Consider the following 13,396-nt stretch of genomic DNA (forward strand, 5'->3'; position numbering starts at 1 on the left):
GTGTGCCTTGAATTCTAAATAAATCACAAACAGTGTCACCAGCAAAGCACCGCCACACCATAACACTTCCTCCTCCATGCTTTACGGTGGGAACTACACATGCGGAGATCATCGTTCACCCACACCGCTCTCACAAAGACACGGCGGTTGGAACCAAAAATCTCACATTTGGACTGCAGACCAAATAACACATTTGTCCATTGCTCGTGTTTCTTGGCCCAAGCAGGTCTCTTTTTCTTATTGGTGTCCTTTAGTAGTGGTTTCTGATTCACACAGTCACCTCTGATCATGTTGATATGTGTCTGTGACTTGAACTCTGTGAAGCATTTTTCTGGGATGCAATTTCTGAGGCTGGTAACTCTAATGAACTCATCATCTGCAGCAGAGGTAACTCTAGGTCTTACATTCCTGTGGTGGACCTCATGAGAGCCAGTTTCATCATAGCGCTTGATGGTTTTTGTGACTGCACTTGAAGAAACTTTAAAAGTTCTTGAAATGTTCCGTATTGACTGACCTTTATGTCTTAAATTAATGATGGACTGTCGTTCCGCTTTGCTTATTTGAGCTGTTCTTGCCATAATATGGACTTGGTCTTTTACCAAATAGGGCTATCTTCTGTATACCCCTCCTACCTTGTCACAACACAACTGATTGGCTCAAACGCATTAAGAAGGAAAGACATTCCACAAATTAACTTTTAAGAAGGCATACCTGTTAATTGAAATGCATTCCAGGTGACTACCTCATGAAGCTGGTTGAGAGAATGCCAAGCGTGTGCAAAGCTGTCATCAAGGCAAAGGGTGGATATTTGAAAAATATAAAATATATTTTCATTTGTTTAACACTTTTTTGGTTACTACATGATTCCATATGTGTTATTTCATAGTTTTGATGTCTTCACTATTATTCCTCAATGTAGAAAATAGTAAAAATAACGAAAAACCCTTGAATGAGTAGGTGTGTCCAAACTTTTGACTGGTAGTGTACGTAATTTCATTGACAAAAAGTGATTCATCCATTGATCTTGAGAGACAATGACCAAAAATATGGCTTTATTTACTCACCCCACAGCCAGCATTAGCATCGCTGGTAGTGAAACAATGGGAGTGGTTGGGCGGGACCTATGGCAGGATGCTTCAAAAAGCCTGCCCGAATCCTCAAAATCACTTCAAACCATACATTTACATTTACATCATTTAGCAGACGCTCTTATCCAGAGTGACTTACAAATTGGTGCATTCAATTTATGATAGCCAGTGGGACAACCACCTTTTTCTTCGGGGGGATTGGATCAAGAAGATCATTCTGAGAGAGATAGCAGGAGAGTTGGCTAGAGATGGCACGCTCAAGAGTTTTGCAGAGAAAAGAAAGAAGGGATACTGGTCTGTAGTTGTTGACATCGGAGGGATTGAGTGTAGGTTTTTTGAGGAGGGGTGCAACTCTCGCTCTCTTGAAGACGGAAGGGACATGGCCAGCAGTCAGGGATGAGTTGATGAGCGAGGTGAGGTAAGGGAGAAGGTCTCCGGAAATGGTCTGGAGAAGAAAGGAGGGGATAGGGTCAAGCGGGCAGGTTGTTGGGCGGCCGGCCGTCACAAGTCGCAAGATTTCATCTGGAGAGAGAGGGGAGAAAGAAGTCAAAGCATAGGGTAGGGCAGTGTGAGCAGGACCAGCGGTGTCATTTGACTTAATAAATGAGGATCGGATGTCGTCAACCTTCTTTTCAAAATGGTTGACGAAGTCATCCACAGAGAGGGATGAGGGAGGGGGAGGAGGAGGGGGATACAGCAGGGAGGAGAAGGTGGCAAAGAGCTACACAGGGATTTGTAAGTCGCTCTGGATAAGAGCGTCTGCTAAATGATGTAAATGTAAATGTAAATGTAAATGGTTAGAGGCAGAGGCTTGAAATTTAGAGTGGTAGAACGTGGCTTTAGCAGCGGAAACAGAATGTAGAGAAGAGGGAGTGAAAAGATGACAGGTCCGCAGGAAGTCTAGTTTTCCTCAATTTCCGCTCGGCTGCCCGGAGCCCTCTTCTGTGAGTTTGCAATGAGTCGTCAAGCCATGGAGCAGGAGGGGAGGACCGAGCCGCCCGGGAGGATAGGGGACATGGAGAGTCAAAAGATGCAGAAAGGGAGGAGAGGATTGTTGAGGAGGCAGAATCAGGAGATCAGAGGGAGAAGGATTTAGCAGAGGGAAGAGATGATAGGATGGAAGAGGAGAGAGTAGCGGGAGAGAGAGAGCGAAGGTTGCGACGGCACATTACCATCGGAGTAGAGGCAGAGTGAGTAGTGTTGGAGGAGAGCGAGAGAGAAAAGGATACAAAGTAGTGGTCGTAGACTTGGAGGGGAGTTGCAGTGAGATTAGTAGAAGAACATAATTTAGTAAAGATGAGGTCAAGCGTATTGCCTGCCTTGTGAGTAGGGGGGGATGGTGAGAGGGTGAGGTCAAAAGAGGAAAGGAGTGGAAAGAAGGAGGCAGAGAGAAATGAGTCAAAGGCAGACATAGGGAGGTTAAAGTCACCCAGAACTGTGAGGGGTGAGCCATCCTCAGGAAAGGAACTTATCAAGGCGTCAAGCTCATTGATGAACTCTCCAAGGGAACCTGGAGGGCAAGGATGTTAAGCTTGAATGGGCTAGTGACTGTGACAGCATGGAATTCAAATGAGGAGATAGACAGAGGGGAAAAAGAGAGAATGTCCACTTGGGAGAGATGAGGATTCCTGTGCCACCGCCGCGCTGACCAGATGCTCTCGGGATGTGCGAGAACACATGGTCAGACGAGGAGAGAGCAGTAGGAGTAGCAGTGTTTTCTTTGGTAATCCATGTTTCCGTCAGCGCCAAGAAGTCGAGGGACTGGAGGGTAGCATAGGCTGAGATTAACTCTGCCTTGTTGGCCGCAGAACGGCAGTTCCAGAGGCTGCCGGAGACGCGGTGTGAAGCGTTTGTATAGCCTGTGCAGAGAGGAAAGAACAGGGATAGACAGACACATAGTTGACAGGCCACAGAAAAAGGCTACAATAATGCAAAGGAGATCGGAATGAAATTAACTAAACATCTGGGAAAGCGAGAGAGCGGGGCCTCCCTCACTTATGTTTTACTGAAACACTCAAATATAACTCTCCCAACTTCCACTTTAGAAATGATAATTGTTGTAAACTACAGCGGTTCAATGTTTTCTAGGAATAGACTCTAACTTCGTTTATTCAGCTAGCTAACTTGGTACACTATTCTTCAGTGAAAACCGTCCAGGGCACCGAATCCTATGACGCCATAGCCAACTAGCATGCCAGCCTCCAATTACACGGTTTAGCACCAATACTCGGTTACAACAAACCAGTGTGTTAACACGCCAAACAGATCATTCGTGTCCGTGTAAGTTGTGTAAAGTTTTGGGTTAGTTTTGACAGTTTGAGTGAGCATGTCATCAACTTATTCAGCCAGTTAGTTAGCTAGAATAGTTAGCATACTAGCTAGCCATTGCTCTCTGTCAACGAACCCCCCCTCCTCCGATGGCACGAAACACACAGAGAGAGCCAAGCTAACGTTAACTAGTCACCCATGTCCCGAATTCCCTTAAACGACTCTTGTTACCAGTATGTAAAAACAAAACAAAAATAAATGTAGGTTATTAATTACCCTTAGTAGCTACTGTTAGCCAGTTAAGTGCAAAGCTAGCCACTGAATCGATTCAGCCAGTTCGCGTCTGTCCCAACGGAGAGAAAGCGTCTCCAAATATTACAGCTAGGTTGTTCCAGCTATTGTTTAGTTAGCTATCCAGGTAGCAACAAGCTAGCTACATTTTGAGTACAGTAGCTACTAACTACCTAACGTTAACGCTTCAGATAATGAGGTTAGAAAAACAGCTGAATGGTAGGTAGCTAGCTGGCATAATTACAGGTACTCTTAAGCGTGAAATAACATTGGAAACAACTATCCACAGTTGCTAATAGTTACCAGTAGCTACCCGCTAGCTAGCTAGCTTTATTGGTCCAGGTAGTGGGTTAGCTAGCCTCGTGCTTCACCGGGCTAAGTCGAATACAATACTTACCTACAATAATTACCTACAATAACCTACAATAACTACCTAGATAAACTACCTACAATACCTACCTACAATCTAAATACATGGTTTAAGCTTTACTCGACACCATATAAGAAGCCAAGTTTACCTCCCGCTAGAGCAACCAAAATACCATAAAAATATGCATATATAGAATATTTGAGGATATTATAGGAGAATAAACACCAACACAGCACTATGTGTACACATACCAGGGTATCTGGTTTCTGTATTACAATTATATTAAGTATTCATACCACTGACAGACTTTTATGAGCTGTTTTGACTGCAACTAAGCATATGTAAGGTAATTTGAATTTTGTACAGGTCATAGTCTTTTTTTCATTTTTTTCAGTTATAACCATAGGTGAATACACAAGGTGCTCCATCTCTGCAAGTGATCTGTCTATGTGGTCAGAATCTCTGATACAGATCCCCCTCCACCCTCTGGACGAATGTATAACTTAATATTATGTCTCCAGAGAAACCTGGATTCAAATAATACTTATCTTTTTATTTTCCCTAGAATAACTACTTTTCGGAGAATACACACCAATACAGCTTTCTATGTACAGTGCCGTGAAAAAGTTTTTGCCCCCTTTCTGATTTTCTCTATTTTTGCATATTTTTGATACTGAATGTTATTAGATCTTCAACCAAAACCTAATATTAGATAAACGGTACCTAAGTTTACAAATAACCCCAAAAAAGTATACCTATTTTATTTATTTAATTAACAAAGTTATGCAACACCCAATTCCTCTGTGTGGAAAAGTAATTGCCCCCTTACACTCAATAATGGTTGTGCCACCTTTAGCTGCAATGACTGCAACCAAATGCTTCCTGTAGTTGTTGATCAGTCTCACATTGCTGTGGAGGAATGTTGGCCCACTCTTGCATGCAGAACTGCTTTAACTCAGCAACATTTGTGGGTTTTCAAGCATGAATTGCTCGTTTCAAGTCTTGCAACAACATCTCAATTGGGATTAGGTCTGGACTTTGACAAGGCTATTCCAAAACTTCAAATTAGTTGCTTTTTAACCATTTTCATGTAGACTTGATTGTGTATTTTGGATCATTGTCTTGCTGCATGACCCAGCTGTGCATCAGCTTCAGCTCACAGACAGATGGCCTGACATTCTCCTGTAGAATTCTATGATACAGAGCAGAATTCATGGTTCCTTCTATTAAGGCAAGTATTGTACACTGTCATGTGATAAGTTGTATAGAAAAAGTAAAATCTTAGGCGAGTACATGGGGAGCTATGTCCAGTGGTGTACAGTACTTAAATAAAATTCTTTACACCATACATTATCCCTGCCAAAAGTACTTGTTACATTTTGAATGTTTAGCGGGACAGGAAGATGGTCCAATTCATGCACTTATCAAGAAAACATCACTGGTCATCCCTACTGCCTCTGATCTGGCGGACTCACTAAACACACATGCTTCGTTGGTAAAGGATTGTCTAAGTGTTGGAGTGTGCTGCTGGCTCTCCATAAGATTTTTTTTTTTTTTAACAATTGTGCCGTCTGGTTAATATAAGGAATTTGAAATGATTTTTACTTTTGCTTTTACTTTTGATACTCAAGTATATTTTAGCAATTACATTTACTTTTGATACTTAACTATATTTAAAACCAAATACTGTTTGACTTTTATTCAAGTAGTATTTTACTGGGTGACTTTCACTTTTACTTGAGTCATTTTCTATTAAGGTATCTTTACTTTTACTCAAGTATGACAATTAAGTCATTTTTCCACCACTGGCTATATCTCTGCAGATTATCTGTCTATCTGGTCTTGGAAGAAATAGAGACTCGCGCACTGTCTAAAAAATGAATAAATCCAAACCTGAGGCTTGAATGCAAAATAAAAATGTTTATTGAAACATCATAGTGCCCAATGAATATATAATAGTGCAAGAAAGTGCATAAATAAAAGGTCAAAACAAAATCACTGATACAGGTCCCCCTCCACCCTCTGGTGGTATAGATAACTTGTAATGGTGTCTCCAGAGAAACCTAGATTCAAATAAAGGTCCTTTCTATCAAATTATTATAGGCGTAATTAGGTGTTAGGCGCAAAATTACCCTAAAGGACTTGCATTTGTTTAAAGTCAATTCAGATTTTTTTATTAAGAACAAGTTGATTGACAAAGTCATGAAAAAATTGAAGAATTTAATAAACACCTTTGGGCTATGATCAAAAATATGCTTCTGGTAGTATGATAGTTAAATACATGTCTGTGTGTGTTTGTAGGTCTTTCAGAAGGGTTGGGGTAAAGAAGAGGATGGATTTCCGTGCACTGTAAGGAAAATACAGGAGATTATTTTTCTAAAAGGTTAAAAGAGCAGCAGTATTTATTTAACAATCTACCATTACAGCTTCATTGACATTTTTTGCTAATTTTGTTTATGTTTTATTAAAATATAAATTGTAAAAAAATCTACATTGAAGTAATCTATGTCAAATATGGTGGTGTCCTTGGTAATAAAATGATGTGCAAGTGTGTATTTGGTGATAGCAAGGCTACGGTAATGTTTTCCTTTTATTCTACATACTGTACATCTTTGTCAGTCATTATGAGAGAGGTTCTGCAAAAAGATGATTCTGACATAATTGGTTTTAAAGTTCCAAACCCTCATAACACAATCCCAGTCCCATCCACCAGATATGGATAACTGTATTATAATAAAGCTACGGTCTGGGTTTTGGGAAGCTGTTCAGTCATTCTTGATATTTACTCATTTATATTTTGAAGGATATAACTTAATTCAACTCATGAGCTTAGTTCAACCGTCGGTCTTTATCATAACCCAAAATATAAGGTTTTATTACTCCATTTTTTACAAAGAAGAAGTCTGTAAACATACAATGTATAGCTTCAAACTATAATTATTGTGATCTCATGGAAGCCCAGCACAGGCTATCCCACACTAAGCCCACACCAAGCCCACACCAGCCCAACACGGGCTAGCTCAGCACAGGCTAGCCCACACCAAGCCAAACATGGGCTAGCACGTGCTGGTTCAACGGTTACGGGGCCCTCATTGGAACCATGCGGGTGCGGTAGAATAGCATCATCCCAATGGGGGAAAGAATTTTATACTGTTCCACTCACTTGTAGCAGTGGGGGTTAATTCGAATTTGGGGGCGTAGTTTACACACAGTTATTTTTGTGCACCAGTCACTGAGAATGTTGTTCCAGTTTAAGTTTTCTGTTGTATGATTCCAATAAATGTTGAACGCTTGTACACTGCCATTCAAAAGCTTTTTAAAGGCTAAAATAAATGCATGTGACATTTTACAAACTTATGTTGCTAGATAGTAAAATTCAAGGCTCGTAAATGTTACAATTTATGAAGTACTGTGACAGTATTTGAATAAACTTTTTTATTTTGACCCCTAATTGGTAGTTACAGTCTTGTCCCATCACTGCAACTCCTGTACGGACTCGGAAGAGGTGAAGGTCGAGAGCCATGCCCCCTCTTCAACACAACCCTGCCAAGCTGCACTACTCGCTTAACCCGGAAGCCAGCCGCACCAATGTCTTGGAGGAAACACTGTACAACTGGCGACCTAAGTCAGTGTGCATGCGCCCGGCCCGCCACAAGGAGTCGCTAGAGCGCGATGGGACAAGGACATACCGGCAGGGTAAACCCTCCCCTAACCCGGATGTAGCTCTCTTCACGACAACAGACATAGGCTGGTTCCTTGAAACGGGCGTTTATTGCCTTGCACATCTTTTTCTCCGATGCATCCACGTCACGCCGTGAGAACTCGTTGGCTGCTTGTACTGAAAATAGGTTATTGAATCCTTAAAGTCCCTTGAAAGTCCCTTTACTGTCTTTCTTGGCCTCTGCCATCAACAATAATAACTCAGACTAAGATCTGCTTGGAACATAAAAACACAAACAATGGCCCAACGTTAATTTGACCTGTTACATCACATTTAAATTCTTACCTATACATCAATAAATTATTTATTTATTTACTACATCAAATAAACCATTAATTATGTATTAATCATGCATCGTGAACACAGCATCTACGTAACACCACCTACACTCCCACCAAATCACTCATTGACTTGGAATGTGGGATTTTCTTTTAAACAAAAATTATGAAATAATTAATTAAATGTTTTAAGTCTGAATGAACGTGATGAACGTATGTGATTTAGTTAGCCTCTAGTAAGGTAACTACCTTGTGAATAAGCCTTTCAAGGTGGACTGATCTAGTGTGTGGTTTTCCTTTACCAAGTGTAGTGTCACTGACTAGGATGAGCTTCTACAACCCTGGCAAGCTTCCACTCGTTTCTTGGTGAGCTGTCTTTTGAATTCCCTGACAAATTTCTGGAGCCTGGCGATGGCTCTCACTGCTCTGGACCAGTCAGAAAACTTAATGAAGCGATTCGCTATTGAATTCACTTCTTTCGTCTTGACTCCGCTGCCAAAGAAAGTCGGGTCCTTTCAGCCAGTTAGACTCTTTCAGCTGAACTGCACTCAGCCCTCTTGAGGCGTAGTCGGCTGGGTTATTTTCAGAGCTGACATATCGCCATTGTTCAGGGTTTGTGCTTGATCTTATGCGTTGGATCCGGTTTGCTACAAACGTGTGAAACCTCTTGGCGTCGTTGTTCACTTAGCCAAGGACCAGCTTTGAGTCCGTCCAGTAACACTCTTGCAGGTTTTCAATCTCAAGCTCTCTTTTGACGACATCACCATTACGGACTGAAGTCACAGCTGATGACAATTCAAGTCTTGGGATAGTTGTTAGTTTGGTAGGGGCTACTCTTGCCTTCCCCATGACAAGTGAGCAACTGATGTGTCCTGTTTCACTTATAGCTCTGAGATACGAACATGCACCATATCCATTGAGACTTGCATCTGAAAAGTTGTGAAGCTCGTATCGCTTGACCTCGCCAAAGCTTGATAAAAGGTGGCTTCTTGGAATCTTCTGGGCTGCAAGGTGAGGCAAAACCTTAAGCCATGACTCCCATTGTGGCAGAATGTGCTCGGGGAGATCTTCGTCCCAGCTTACTTTGTCTCTGCATAGCGTCTGAAGGATCTGTTTGCCAGCTAGTATGAAGGGAGCCACAAACCCCAGCGGATCATAGACGGAAGCGACGGTTGAGAGAACACCTCTCCTTGTCAGTGGATTTTCCTTAACTACGACCCTGCACAAGGCTCTTGCCTCTTCCACCAAATGTATGGCTTCAGCAGGTGACTTTACGCTTATTAAGCCATCGTTGACGTAAAAGCTTCTCTGGATGAACTTGATGGACTCTTCACTGAACCTTCCATGACCCTGCGATGCCAGATGCTTGAGTCCAAAGTTGGAGCAGCCAGGGGATGAAGCTGCCCCAAATAAGTGCACCTTCATTCTGTACACAGAGGGTTTGGAGTCTAGATCGCCTTTGTCCCACCAGAGGAACCTTAGGTGGTCTTGGTGTTCATTTGCAACGTGAAACTGATGAAACATCTTTTCAACATCACACATTATGGCGACTGGACCTTTTCTAAATCGACATAGCACTCCAACTAATATGTTAGTCAGGTCTGGCCCGGTCAAGAGATGCTCGTTTAGGGAGGTTTCTTGACAGCATGCCGAACAGTCGAAAACCACACGGATCTTCCCAGGTTTGTGGGGGTGGTAGACTCCGTGGTGCGGAATGTACCATGCTGGTTGGTTATCTAGTTCAGGCTGTGGAACCTTCTCAGCATCTCCTCGGGTTATTATGTCATTCATGAAATGGACATAATCCTCATAATACTGCTTATTTCTCCTCAGTCGTCGCTCTAATGAGGTGAGCCTATGAACTGCACATCTTTTATTGTCTGGGAGGTTAGTCCGTCTTGAAAGGAAGTGGGAGTTCATAGTGGCCGTCTTCCTTCTGCCTTATACTTTCTTTCACTTTAAACAAGAAGAGAAGGTTTTCCTGAGAAACTGGGTTGTCATCTGCAGTGTGATCTGTGAAATCAGATTCGAGGACCTTGATTATGTCTGTTGGATTGATCTCTTTGACTTGAGTTTTGCACACAAAGTGTACTTCTCTCTTCAGCTCAACTGATGGCTGCACGGCAGGTGTCACTTGTCGCACTATGATTCTGTGACTGGTTCCTATTGCATTACCGTAGTCACTTGCTTGAGTCGAGCAGCCAACAATGCTCCAGCCGAGATCAATTCGCTGTGCATATGGATGATTTTCTTCACCGGACAGGATCTCCCTTGGAAGAAGGGCTTGTTGACAGTTATAGCCGATCAGAAGGCCTACTTCGCAATCCAGTGGTGGTGGAATCTTGTCTGCCAATTGTTCCAGATGAGGCCATTTTAGTGCTGTTTCAGCAGTTGGAATGTGCGACCTGTCTGCTGGAATGAATTCTCATGTGAAATGTGGTGGCAATGGGATTATTTTCTCTAAGTTGTACCCTCTCACTTGTAGACTTGTCAGTTTCTGACAGGGTATGACTGTTGACCTTGTAGACAGCCGCAAACTGACATTCTCTTTGTTTGTGTTGAGGTCTTGGGCCACTTCATCTAAGATGAAAGTCGTATCGCTTTGTGTGTCTAAGAGCGCGTAGACGAGAACTTCTTGATCTGGCTGTTTTGTGGACGAGACCGAGACTGGTATGATTGAGGACGTTTGTGTGCTTAGGCCTTCTTGAATGACTCTGCTGGTAATTGCTGCTGCAGCTATTTATTTGGTGTCTGCTCTGTGCTTTGAGTAGTCGTCTACCTTTGGAGGTGTTGACCTTTGATGTTCCTTGAACTTGTCATCATGCAAACATGTCGGGTGTCTCTTCTGACATCTTTCACATGTACTCTTGTTATCACACATTCTTGAGTGATGACCAGTCTTCAAACATCCAAAGCAAAGCTTTTCTGCTTGCATAAACTTGACACGTTCTTGAACCGTCTGTTCACTGAACTTTCTGCACTTGACGAGGACATGTCCTGTTCTTTTGCAAAAAATGCATGATGGGATGTTGCTCTGTGTTGTGTTTGTGGACAGTGTCTTTGCTTGAATGGTTTGACTTCATGGATGCTTTGGTTTCTCGCTTTCCACAATCTTGAGCGCTTGTATTGAGGATATAGGATTGCAAGCGAGATCTGCTTCCTTCGACAGAAAGTCTACAAACACTTTGAATGGTGGGTACCCAGCGTTTGCTTGTCTGACTTCCATCGTTTTGCGGTTCCAACTGGATACCAGCCAATCTGGCAACTTCAGCAGAATCTTTTGACTCTCATTGCAGTCATTGAGAACTTCCAATGTCTTAATGTGGGGCATTGCAGCCTCGCAGCTCTTGAGGAAGTCTGCAAAGTCTCTTAGTTCACAACCATCCTTAGAGCTCATCTTTGGCCATCCATGCAGCTTGTCTCTGAAGGACTTCCCAATTATGAATGGGTCTCCGAAACGTTTTTGCAACAGCTGCCAGACTGAGTTGTATGCTGCTTCAGTGCCTAGTAGGAAAAATCCTTCAACAGCTTTCTTTGCGGCACCACCTAAGTACTTTCTTAGGTAATACAGTTTTTCATTCTTTGGAATGTTTTTAATGTTTCGAAAGATAGCTGCCAGTTCTTGAATTTCAAAGGATCTCCAGTGAATAATGCAGGCTCTGGTGTTGGGAGACGATTGGCACTTATAGCTTCTGCTAGCATGTTGACCAGATCAGAGCTGTTCTGCACTTGATGCATGGACACTGAAGTTGGTGGAGCTTGAGGTACCAATTGTGGACTTTGGGGACTAGGAGCTTGACTTGTAACTGGTAGAGGTTGAGGAATGAATGAGGGACTTGAGGCATAGAGGGCTTGCATTGTGACTGGTAGAGATTGAGGGCGGTCTGGAGGAACTGTGAGGTTAAGAACTTGAAGTTCTCCTGCTGGTTCAACATCATGCAGAAAGTCAGTTGTCTCAAAATTGTCTTCGACTTGATCGTAGACCTTTACTCGAGCTCTTGCAGCGTTCAACTTCTTCACTTCCTCTAGACGTTCAAGCTTTCTATGCTTGTCTTGCATTGCCTGTTGTCTGGCTAGGTTCTCAGATTCAAATTGTGTCAGCCGCTGTTTTCCTTCAGCCTCTAGCCTTTGAAGTTCTAACGCTTCCCTTTCTTGTTCATCCAACATTGCCAAAATCTCCTTGGATGCGGCAGCTTCAACTGCAGCCTCATTTCTTTTGACTGAGTGGATCCTAGAGTGGATAGAACCACATTTTGATCGACGAGACGGTGGCCTTGATAGAGAACCTGTTGAGTCTCGGATCGAGCCAACATCAGGCCAAGGTTCTTCCTCCTCATCTGCTGTATGCCCTTTAAGTTGCCTTTCTGCCTTTTGAATGATAAATCCTGAAATCGAAATGCACGTGTCAACTCTGCGTCGCAGGTTTGGTTCAGGAGTTTGCATTCTACGTAACTCTTCATAAATTACCTGTACATCAGAACAGGTGCTTTTCATGTTCTCAATCAGCTCATTTAATTTGTCCTCGGAGGCCGAATCAGTCAATATTTCCTTGCCTATTCTTGCATGATACTTCCACTTCTCATGGATGATCCTGTACCGACGTTGTACACTCTTCAGCCTTTCTTCTTTAAGTTATTTTCCTTTCTCTGTTAGGGATCGGGTTCTTTCACTTCTTCATAGCCTTTCCACTTCTTCTGCAGACTCTGTGTCTGTCGCGTCGGGTTGAGCAGGTGATTTGGTAATTTCACGGCATGTCTCAGTGCTTGTATCTGACATTTTGAGATGGATGTGGTATATGTGTCTCAACTATTGAGCTTGAATTGGATTTATATTAGGCTATGGGTGAATGTAAGCTACAGTAGGCCTAAATGTGATTAGCCAGGAAGGTTAATAACTGTATGAATTGCTTAATTGTGTGAAAACTAGGTGGGTAGCCTAACTTCTAAATATAAACTTCAATATGGCATCAAGATAACTATCAGCATTTAAACTTAGCTAGACTTCAATTTCAAAATAAAAAAGATTGAAAATTACTTTGGTACAAATAAACGTAGTATAAACCTTAATCACAGAATGAATATGCGTATAATGCATTAAATCACGTATCACTTCACATAATAAAAGAATTTCACATCAGTGGAGGTACCCTTTAAACTTTGCTTAAATTGCTCTTTAAGCTTGGCTAACACCACTTTTCATAAAACACTAATCTTAATTTCAATTTATGATTATCTTTTATCTTTACTCAAAACGTGTTCACTTGCTTATGGAGTTAAGTTTCCCTTTAAATCTCGTAACACGTAACAACCACAAACACCAGCACATTCGATTTATCCCCAAAACATGTAGGCTAAGCACAGTATGTAAGATTCATAGAGCT

Source organism: Coregonus lavaretus, assembly GCF_964263955.1.
Source record: "Coregonus lavaretus genome assembly, chromosome: 1".
NCBI classification, from domain to species: domain Eukaryota; kingdom Metazoa; phylum Chordata; class Actinopteri; order Salmoniformes; family Salmonidae; genus Coregonus; species Coregonus lavaretus.